The sequence below is a fragment of the Oncorhynchus nerka genome, linkage group LG3 (genome assembly GCF_034236695.1).
Source record: "Oncorhynchus nerka isolate Pitt River linkage group LG3, Oner_Uvic_2.0, whole genome shotgun sequence".
NCBI classification, from domain to species: domain Eukaryota; kingdom Metazoa; phylum Chordata; class Actinopteri; order Salmoniformes; family Salmonidae; genus Oncorhynchus; species Oncorhynchus nerka.
In genome coordinates this window covers 69,057,417-69,069,504 of record NC_088398.1, presented here as the reverse complement: position 1 = coordinate 69,069,504, position 12,088 = coordinate 69,057,417, and the positions used below count along the sequence as shown (strand labels likewise).

Below are 12,088 nucleotides of genomic sequence, written 5' to 3'. Positions count from 1 at the left end.
AGACTAGAGTCAGTATGAGAGAGGAGATAACATGATACAGTCCAGACTCCCAGTGGTTCCTCAGGACAGACTAGAGTCAGTATGAGAGAGGAGATAACAGTCCAGATGATCAGGACAGACTAGAGTCCAGAGTCAGTATGAGAGAGGAGATAACATGATACAGTCCAGACTCCCAGTGGTTCCTCAGGACAGACTAGAGTCAGTGAGAGAGGAGATAACATGATACAGTCCAGACTCCCAGTGGTTCCTCAGGACAGACTAGAGTCAGTATGAGAGAGGAGATAACATGATACAGTCCAGACTCCCAGTGGTTCCTCAGGACAGACTAGAGTCAGTATGAGAGGAGATAACATGATACAGTCCAGACTCCCAGTGGTTCCTCAGGACAGACTAGGACAGTCAGTATGAGAGAGGAGATAACATGATACAGTCCAGACTCCCAGTGGTTCCTCAGGACAGACTAGAGTCAGTATGAGAGAGGAGATAACATGATACAGTCCAGACTCCCAGTGGTTCCTCAGGACAGACTAGAGTCAGTATGAGAGAGGAGATAACATGATACAGTCCAGACTCCCAGTGGTTCCTCAGGACAGACTAGAGTCAGTATGAGAGAGGAGATAACATGATACAGTCCAGACTCCCAGTGGTTCCTCAGGACAGACTAGAGTCAGTATGAGAGGAGATAACATGATACAGTCCAGACTCCCAGTGGTTCCTCAGGACAGACTAGAGTCAGTATGAGAGGAGATAACATGATACAGTCCAGACTCCCAGTGGTTCCTCAGGACAGACTAGAGTCAGTATGAGAGAGGAGATAACATGATACAGTCCAGACTCCCAGTGGTTCCTCAGGACAGACTAGAGTCAGTATGAGAGAGGAGATAACATGATACAGTCCAGACTCCCAGTGGTTCCTCAGGACAGACTAGAGTCAGTATGAGAGAGGAGATAACATGATACAGTCCAGACTCCCAGTGGTTCTCAGGACTCAGGACAGAGATAACATGATACTCCAGACTCCCAGTGGTTCCTCAGGACAGTCAGTATGAGAGGAGATAACATGATACAGTCCAGACTCCCAGTGGTTCCTCAGGACAGACTAGAGTCAGTATGAGAGAGGAGATAACATGATACAGTCCAGACTCCCAGTGGTTCCTCAGGACAGACTAGAGTCAGTATGAGAGAGGAGATAACATGATACAGTCCAGACTCCCAGTGGTTCCTCAGGACAGACTAGAGTCAGTATGAGAGAGATAACATGATAACATGATACAGTCCAGACTCCCAGTGGTTCCTCAGGACAGACTAGAGTCAGTATGAGAGAGGAGATAACATGATACAGTCCAGACTCCCAGTGGTTCCTCAGGACAGACTAGAGTCAGTATGAGAGAGGAGATAACATGATACAGTCCAGACTCCCAGTGGTTCCTCAGGACAGACTAGAGTCAGTATGAGAGAGGAGATAACATGATACAGTCCAGACTCCCAGTGGTTCCTCAGGACAGACTAGAGTCAGTATGAGAGAGGAGATAACATGACAGTCCAGACAGTTCCTCAGGACAGACCAGACTCCCAGACTCCCAGTGGTTCCTCAGGACAGACTAGAGTCAGTATGAGAGAGGAGATAACATGATACAGTCCAGACTCCCAGTGGTTCCTCAGGACAGACTAGAGTCAGTATGAGAGAGGAGATAACATGATACAGTCCAGACTCCCAGTGGTTCCTCAGGACAGACTAGAGTCAGTATGAGAGAGGAGATAACATGATACAGTCCAGACTCCCAGTGGTTCCTCAGGACAGACTAGAGTCAGTATGAGAGAGGAGATAACATGATACAGTCCAGACTCCCAGTGGTTCCTCAGGACAGACTAGAGTCAGTACTGAGAGAGGAGATAACATGATACAGTCCAGACTCCCAGTGGTTCCTCAGGACAGACTAGAGTCAGTATGAGAGAGGAGATAACATGATACAGTCCAGACTCCCAGTGGTTCCTCAGGACAGACTAGAGTCAGTATGAGAGAGGAGATAACATGATACAGTCCAGACTCCCAGTGGTTCCTCAGGACAGACTAGAGTCAGTATGAGAGAGGAGATAACATGATACAGTCCAGACTCCCAGTGGTTCCTCAGGACAGACTAGAGTCAGTATGAGAGGAGATAACATGATACAGTCCAGACTCCCAGTGGTTCCTCAGACTAGAGTCAGTATGAGAGAGGAGATAACATGATACAGTCCAGACTCCCAGTGGTTCCTCAGGACAGACTAGAGTCAGTATGAGAGAGGGAGATAACATGATACAGTCCAGACTCCCAGTGGTTCCTCAGGACAGACTAGAGTCAGTATGAGAGAGGAGATAACATGATACAGTCCAGACTCCCAGTGGTTCCTCAGGACAGACTAGAGTCAGTATGAGAGAGGAGATAACATGATCCAGACAGTCAGGACCAGACTCCCACAGTGGTTCCTCAGGACAGACTAGAGTCAGTATGAGAGGAGATAACATGATACAGTCCAGACTCCCAGTGGTTCCTCAGGACAGACTAGAGTCAGTATGAGAGAGGAGATAACATGATACAGTCCAGACTCCCAGTGGTTCCTCAGGACAGACTAGAGTCAGTATGAGAGTTCCTCAGGAGATAACATGATACAGTACCAGACTCCCAGTGGTTCCTCAGGACAGACTAGAGTCAGTATGAGAGAGGAGATAACATGATACAGTCCAGACTCCCAGTGGTTCCTCAGGACAGACTAGAGTCAGTATGAGAGAGGAGATAACATGATACAGTCCAGACTCCCAGTGGTTCCTCAGGACAGACTAGAGTCAGTATGAGAGAGGAGATAACATGATACAGTCCAGACTCCCAGTGGTTCTCAGGACAGACTAGAGTCAGGACAGACTCCAGAGTCAGTAGTGTATGAGAGGAGATAACATGATACAGTCCAGACTCCCAGTGGTTCCTCAGGACAGACTAGAGTCAGTATGAGAGAGGAGATAACATGATACAGTCCAGACTCCCAGTGGTTCCTCAGGACAGACTAGAGTCAGTATGAGAGAGGAGATAACATGATACAGTCCAGACTCCCAGTGGTTCCTCAGGACAGACTAGAGTCAGTATGAGAGGAGATAACATGATACAGTCCAGACTCCCAGTGGTTCCTCAGGACAGACTAGAGTCAGTATGAGAGAGGAGATAACATGATACAGTCCAGACTCCCAGTGGTTCCTCAGGACAGACTAGAGTCAGTATGAGAGGAGATAACATGATACAGTCCAGACTCCCAGTGGTTCCTCAGGACAGACTAGAGTCAGTATGAGAGAGGAGATAACATGATACAGTCCAGACTCCCAGTGGTTCCTCAGGACAGACTAGAGTCAGTATGAGAGAGGAGATAACATGATACAGTCCAGACTCCCAGTGGTTCCTCAGGACAGACTAGAGTCAGTATGAGAGAGGAGATAACATGATACAGTCCAGACTCCCAGTGGTTCCTCAGGACAGACTAGAGTCAGTATGAGAGAGGAGATAACATGATACAGTCCAGACTCCCAGTGGTTCCTCAGGACAGACTAGAGTCAGTATGAGAGAGGAGATAACATGATACAGTCCAGACTCCCAGTGGTTCCTCAGGACAGACTAGAGTCAGTATGAGAGAGGGAGATAACAGATACAGTCCAGACTCCCAGTGGTTCCTCAGGACAGACTAGAGTCAGTATGAGAGAGGAGATAACATGATACAGTCCAGACTCCCAGTGGTTCCTCAGGACAGACTAGAGTCAGTATGAGGAGAGAGAGGAGATAACATGATACAGTCCAGACTCCCAGTGGTTCCTCAGGACAGACTAGAGTCAGTATGAGAGAGGAGATAACATGATACAGTCCAGACTCCCAGTGGTTCCTCAGGACAGACTAGAGTCAGTATGAGAGGGAGATAACATGATACAGTCCAGACTCCCAGTGGTTCCTCAGGACAGACTAGAGTCAGTATGAGAGAGGAGATAACATGATACAGTCCAGACTCCCAGTGGTTCCTCAGGACAGACTAGAGTCAGTATGAGAGAGGAGATAACATGATACAGTCCAGACTCCCAGTGGTTCCTCAGGACAGACTAGAGTCAGTATGAGAGAGGAGATAACATGATACAGTCCAGACTCCCAGTGGTTCCTCAGGACAGACTAGAGTCAGTATGAGAGAGGAGATAACATGATACAGTCCAGACTCCCAGTGGTTTCCTCAGGACAGACTAGAGTCAGTCCCATGAGAGTCAGTATGAGAGAGGAGATAACATGATACAGTCCAGACTCCCAGTGGTTCCTCAGGACAGACTAGAGTCAGTATGAGAGAGGAGATAACATGATACAGTCCAGACTCCCAGTGGTTCCTCAGGACAGACTAGAGTCAGTATGAGAGAGGAGATAACATGATACAGTCCAGACTCCCAGTGGTTCCTCAGGACAGACTAGAGTCAGTATGAGAGAGGAGATAACATGATACAGTCCAGACTCCCAGTGGTTCCTCAGGACAGACTAGAGTCAGTATGAGACTCCCAGTGGTTCCTCCAGGAGATAAGTCATGATACAGTCCAGTCCAGACTCCCAGTGGTTCCTCAGGACAGACTAGAGTCAGTATGAGAGAGGAGATAACATGATACAGTCCAGACTCCCAGTGGTTCCTCAGGACAGACTAGAGTCAGTATGAGAGGAGATAACATGATACAGTCCAGACTCCCAGTGGTTCCTCAGGACAGACTAGAGTCAGTATGAGAGAGGAGATAACATGATACAGTCCAGACTAGAGTCAGTATGAGAGAGGAGATAACATGATACAGTCCAGACTCCCAGTGGTTCCTCAGGACAGACTAGAGTCAGTATGAGAGAGGAGATAACATGATACAGTCCAGACTCCCAGTGGTTCCTCAGGACAGACTAGAGTCAGTATGAGAGAGAGATAACATACAGTAGAGTCAGTATGAGAGAGGAGATAACATGATACAGTCCAGACTCCCAGTGGTTCCTCAGGACAGACTAGAGTCAGTATGAGAGAGGAGATAACATGATACAGTCCAGACTCCCAGTGGTTCCTCAGGACAGACTAGAGTCAGTATGAGAGAGGAGATAACATGATACAGTCCAGACTCCCAGTGGTTCCTCAGGACAGACTAGAGTCAGTATGAGAGAGGAGATAACATGATACAGTCCAGACTCCCAGTGGTTCCTCAGGACAGACTAGAGTCAGTATGAGAGAGGAGATAACATGATACAGTCCAGACTCCCAGTGATGATACAGTCAGACTAGAGTCTGAGAGAGGAGATAACATGATACAGTCCAGACTCCCAGTGGTTCCTCAGGACAGACTAGAGTCAGTATGAGAGAGGAGATAACATGACAGTCCAGACTCCCAGTGGTTCCTCAGGACAGACTAGAGTCAGTATGAGAGAGGAGATAACATGATACAGTCCAGACTCCCAGTGGTTCCTCAGGACAGACAGTATGAGAGAGGAGATAACATGATACAGTCCAGACTAGAGTCAGTATGAGAGAGGAGATAACATGATACAGTCCAGACTCCCAGTGGTTCCTCAGGACAGACTAGAGTCAGTATGAGAGGAGATAACATGATACAGTCCAGACTCCCAGTGGTTCCTCAGGACAGACTAGAGTCAGTATGAGAGAGGAGATAACATGATACAGTCCAGACTCCCAGTGGTTCCTCAGGACAGACTAGAGTCCCAGTATGAGATAACATGATACAGTCCAGACTCCCAGTGGTTCCTCAGGACAGACTAGAGTCAGTATGAGAGAGGAGATAACATGATACAGTCCAGACTCCCAGTGGTTCCTCAGGACAGACTAGAGTCAGTATGAGAGAGGAGATAACATGATACAGTCCAGACTCCCAGTGGTTCCTCAGGACAGACTAGAGTCAGTATGAGAGAGGAGATAACATGATACAGTCCAGACTCCCAGTGGTTCCTCAGGACAGACTAGAGTCAGTATGAGAGAGGAGATAACATGATACAGTCCAGACTCCCAGTGGTTCCTCAGGACAGACTAGAGTCAGTATGAGAGAGGAGATAACATGATACAGTCCAGACTCCCAGTGGTTCCTCAGGACAGACTAGAGTCAGTATGAGAGAGAGATAACATGATACAGTCCAGACTCCCAGTGGTTCCTCAGGACAGAGTCAGTATGAGAGAGGAGATAACATGATACAGTCCAGACTCCCAGTGGTTCCTCAGGACAGACTAGAGTCAGTATGAGAGAGGAGATAAGAGTCCAGACTCCCAGTGGTTCCTCAGGACAGACTAGAGTCAGTATGAGAGAGGAGATAACATGATACAGTCCAGACTCCCAGTGGTTCCTCAGGACAGACTAGAGTCAGTATGAGAGGGAGATAACATGATACAGTCCAGACTCCCAGTGGTTCCTCAGGACAGACTAGAGTCAGTATGAGAGAGGAGATAACATGATACAGTCCAGACTCCCAGTGGTTCCTCAGGACAGACTAGAGTCAGTATGAGAGAGAGGAGATAACATGATACAGTCCAGACTCCCAGTGGTTCCTCAGGACAGACTAGAGTCAGTATGAGAGAGGAGATAACATGATACAGTCCAGACTCCCAGTGGTTCCTCAGGACAGACTAGAGTCCAGTGGTTCCTCAGGACAGACTAGAGTCAGTATGAGAGGAGATAACATGATACAGTCCAGACTCCCAGTGGTTCCTCAGGACAGACTAGAGTCAGTAACATGATGAGAGGAGATAACATGATACAGTCCAGACTCCCAGTGGTTCCTCAGGACAGACTAGAGTCAGTATGAGAGAGGAGATAACATGATACAGTCCAGACTCCCCAGACTAGAGTCAGTAGTGGAGACAGACTAGAGTCAGATGAGAGGAGATAACATGATACAGTCCAGACTCCCAGTGGTTCCTCAGGACAGACTAGAGTCAGTATGAGAGAGGAGATAACATGATACAGTCCAGACTCCCAGTGGTTCCTCAGGACAGACTAGAGTCAGTATGAGAGAGGAGATAACATGATACAGTCCAGACTCCCAGTGGTTCCTCAGGACAGACTAGAGTCAGACTAGAGTGTAGAGAGAGGAGATAACATGATACAGTCCAGACTCCCAGTGGTTCCTCAGGACAGACTAGAGTCAGTATGAGAGAGGAGATAACATGATACAGTCCAGACTCCCAGTGGTTCCTCAGGACAGACTAGAGTCAGTATGAGAGAGGAGATAACATGATACAGTCCAGACTCCCAGTGGTTCCTCAGGACAGACTAGAGTCAGTATGAGAGAGGAGATAACATGATACAGTCCAGACTCCCAGTGGTTCCTCAGGACAGACTAGAGTCAGTATGAGAGAGGAGATAACATGATACAGTCCAGACTCCCAGTGGTTCCTCAGGACAGACTAGAGTCAGTATGAGAGAGGAGATAACATGATACAGTCCAGACTCCCAGTGGTTCCTCAGGACAGACTAGAGTCAGTATGAGAGAGGAGATAACATGATACAGTCCAGACTCCCAGTGGTTCCTCAGGACAGACTAGAGTCAGTATGAGAGAGAGGAGATAACATGATACAGTCCAGACTCCCAGTGGTTCCTCAGGACAGACTAGTCAGTATGAGAGAGGAGATAACATGATACAGTCCAGACTCCCAGTGGAGATAACAGTATGAGAGAGGATGATACAGTCCAGACTCCCAGTGGTTCCTCAGGACAGACTAGAGTCAGTATCAGTCCAGACTCAGTGGTTCCTCAGGACAGACTAGAGAGAGGAGATAACATGATACAGTCCAGACTCCCAGTGGTTCCTCAGGACAGACTAGAGTCAGTATGAGAGAGGAGATAACATGATACAGTCCAGACTCCCAGTGGTTCCTCAGGACAGACTAGAGTCAGTATGAGAGAGGAGATAACATGATACAGTCCAGACTCCCAGTGGTTCCTCAGACTAGAGTCAGAGACAGACAGTAGAGTCAGTGGTTCCTCAGGACAGACTAGAGTCAGTATGAGAGAGGAGATAACATGATACAGTCCAGACTCCCAGTGGTTCCTCAGGACAGATAGAGTCACATGAGAGAGGAGATAACATGATACAGTCCAGACTCCCAGTGGTTCCTCAGGACAGACTAGAGATAACTGAGAGAGGAGATAACATGAGTCCAGACTCCCAGTGAGGACAGACTAGAGTCAGTATGAGAGAGGAGATAACATGATACAGTCCAGACTCCCAGTGGTTCCTCAGGACAGACTAGAGTCAGTATGAGAGAGGAGATAACATGATACAGTCCAGACTCCCAGTGGTTCCTCAGGACAGACTAGAGTCAGTATGAGAGAGGAGATAACATGATACAGTCCAGACTCCCAGTGGTTCCTCAGGACAGACTAGAGTCAGTATGAGAGAGGAGATAACATGATACAGTCCAGACTCCCAGTGGTTCCTCAGGACAGACTAGAGTCAGTATGAGAGAGGAGATAACATGATACAGTCCAGACTCCCAGTGGTTCCTCAGGACAGACTAGAGTCAGTATGAGAGAGGAGATAACATGATACAGTCCAGACTCCCAGTGGTTCCTCAGGACAGACTAGAGTCAGTATGAGAGAGGAGATAACATGATACAGTCCAGACTCCCAGTGGTTCCTCAGGACAGACTAGAGTCAGTATGAGAGAGGAGATAACATGATACAGTCCAGACTCCCAGTGGTTTCCTCAGGACAGACTAGAGTCAGTGGTCAGACAGATGAGAGAGGAGATAACATGATACAGTCCAGACTCCCAGTGGTTCCTCAGGACAGACTAGAGTCAGTATGAGAGAGGAGATAACATGATACAGTCCAGACTCCCAGTGGTTCCTCAGGACAGACTAGAGTCAGTATGAGAGAGGAGATATACAGTCCAGATCAGTATGAGAGAGAGGAGATAACATGATACAGTCCAGACAGTTCCCAGGACTCCAGACAGTGGTTCCTCAGGACAGACTAGAGTCAGTATGAGAGAGGAGATAACATGATACAGTCCAGACTCCCAGTGGTTCCTCAGGACAGACTAGAGTCAGTATGAGAGAGGAGATAACATGATACAGTCCAGACTCCCAGTGGTTCCTCAGGACAGACTAGAGTCAGTATGAGAGAGGAGATAACATGATACAGTCCAGACTCCCAGTGGTTCCTCAGGACAGACTAGAGTCAGTATGAGAGGAGATAACATGATACAGTCCAGACTCCCAGTGGTTCCTCAGGACAGACTAGAGTCAGTATGAGAGAGGAGATGACATGATACAGTCCAGACTCCCAGTGGTTCTTCAGGACAGACTAGAGTCAGTGTGAGAGAGGAGATAACATGATACAGTCCAGACTCCCAGTGGTTCCTCAGGACAGACTAGAGTCAGTATGAGAGGGGAGATAACATGATACAGTCCAGACTCCCAGTGGTTCCTCAGGACAGACTAGAGTCAGTATGAGAGAGGAGATAACATGATACAGTCCAGACTCCCAGTGGTTCCTCAGGACAGACTAGAGTCAGTATGAGAGGAGATAACATGATACAGTCCAGACTCCCAGTGGTTCCTCAGGACAGACTAGAGTCAGTATGAGAGAGGAGATAACATGATACAGTCCAGACTCCCAGTGGTTCCTCAGGACAGACTAGAGTCAGTATGAGAGGGGAGATAACATGATACAGTCCAGACTCCCAGTGGTTCCTCAGGACAGACTAGAGTCAGTGGTATGAGAGTATGAGGAGATAACATGATACAGTCCAGACTCCCAGTGGTTCCTCAGGACAGACTAGAGTCAGTATGAGAGAGGAGATAACATGATACAGTCCAGACTCCCAGTGGTTCCTCAGGACAGACTAGAGTCAGTATGAGAGAGGAGATAACATGATACAGTCCAGACTCCCAGTGGTTCCTCAGGACAGACTAGAGTCAGTATGAGAGAGGAGATAACATGATACAGTCCAGACTCCCAGTGGTTCCTCAGGACAGACTAGAGTCAGTATAGAGAGAGGAGATAACATGATACAGTCCAGACTCCCAGTGGTTCCTCAGGACAGACTAGAGTCAGTATGAGAGAGGAGATAACATGATACAGTCCAGACTCCCAGTGGTTCCTCAGGACAGACTAGAGTCAGTATGAGAGAGGAGATAACATGATACAGTCCAGACTCCCAGTGGTTCCTCAGGACAGACTAGAGTCAGTATGAGAGAGGAGATAACATGATACAGTCCAGACTCCCAGTGGTTCCTCAGGACAGACTAGAGTCAGTATGAGAGAGGAGATAACATGATACAGTCCAGACTCCCAGTGGTTCCTCAGGACAGACTAGAGTCAGTATGAGAGAGGAGATAACATGATACAGTCCAGACTCCCAGTGGTTCCTCAGGACAGACTAGAGTCAGTATGAGAGGAGGAGATAACATGATACAGTAACAGACTCCCAGTGGTTCCTCAGGACAGACTAGAGTCAGTATGAGAGAGGAGATAACATGATACAGTCCAGACTCCCAGTGGTTCCTCAGGACAGACTAGAGTCAGTATGAGAGAGGAGATAACATGATACAGTCCAGACTCCCAGTGGTTCCTCAGGACAGACTAGAGTCAGTATGAGAGAGGAGATAACATGATACAGTCCAGACTCCCAGTGGTTCCTCAGGACAGACTAGAGTCAGTATGAGAGAGGAGATAACATGATACAGTCCAGACTCCCAGTGGTTCTCTCAGGACAGACTCCAGAGTCAGTAGTGAGAGAGGAGATGACATGATACAGTCCAGACTCCCAGTGGTTCTTCAGGACAGACTAGAGTCAGTATGAGAGAGGAGATAACATGATACAGTCCAGACTCCCAGTGGTTCCTCAGGACAGACTGATACAGTCCAGTCCCAGTCAGGACAGACTGATGAGAGAGGAGATAACATGATACAGTCCAGACTCCCAGTGGTTCCTCAGGACAGACTAGAGTCAGTATGAGAGAGGAGATAACATGATACAGTCCAGACTCCCAGTGGTTCCTCAGGACAGACTAGAGTCAGTATGAGAGAGGAGATAACATGATACAGTCCAGACTCCCAGTGGTTCCTCAGGACAGACTAGAGTCAGTATGAGAGAGGAGATAACATGATACAGTCCAGACTCCCAGTGGTTCCTCAGGACAGACTAGAGTCAGTAGTGAGAGGACAGGAGATAACATGATACAGTCCAGACTCCTCAGGGACCTAGAGTCAGTGGTTCCCCTCCTCAGGACAGACTAGAGTCAGTATGAGAGAGGAGATAACATGATACAGTCCAGACTCCCAGTGGTTCCTCAGGACAGACTAGAGTCAGTATGAGAGGGGAGATAACATGATACAGTCCAGACTCCCAGTGGTTCCTCAGGACAGACTAGAGTCAGTATGAGAGAGGTATGAGAGAGGAGATAACATGATACAGTCCAGACTCCCAGTGGTTCCTCAGGACAGACTAGAGTCAGTAAGGGAGAGAGGAGATAACATGATACAGTCCAGACTCCCAGTGGTTCCTCAGGACAGACTAGAGTCAGTATGAGAGAGGACATGATACAGTCCAGACTCCCAGTGGAGTCAGTAGTCAGTATGAGAGAGGAGATAACATGATACAGTCCAGACTCCCAGTGGTTCCTCAGGACAGACTAGAGTCAGTATGAGAGAGGAGATAACATGATACAGTCCAGACTCCCAGTGGTTCCTCAGGACAGACTACTCCCAGTGGTTCCTCAGTATGAGAGAGGAGATAACATGATACAGTCAGACTCCCAGTGGTTCCTCAGGACAGACTAGAGTCAGTATGAGAGAGGAGATAACATGATACAGTCCAGACTCCCAGTGGTTCCTCAGGACAGACTAGAGTCAGTATGAGAGAGGAGATAACATGATACAGTCCAGACTCCCAGTGGTTTCTAGAGTCAGTATCAGGACAGTCCAGACTGTTCTCAGGACAGACTATAGTCAGTATGAGAGAGGAGATAACATGATACAGTCCAGACTCCCAGTGAGGGAGCTCAGTGGTTCCTCAGGACAGACTAGAGTCAGTATGAGAGAGGAGATAACATGATAC

The 12,088-nt window shown here is 47.9% G+C and overlaps 1 protein-coding gene across 4 annotated transcripts in view; it reads right to left on the bottom strand.

The window, feature by feature from the left end:
- The window catches only part of LOC115115958 (sentrin-specific protease 7-like), a 40,955-nt gene that overhangs the window by 18,242 nt on the left and 10,625 nt on the right, over nucleotides 1-12,088 (bottom strand). The gene's annotated exons all lie outside the window — the stretch shown is intronic.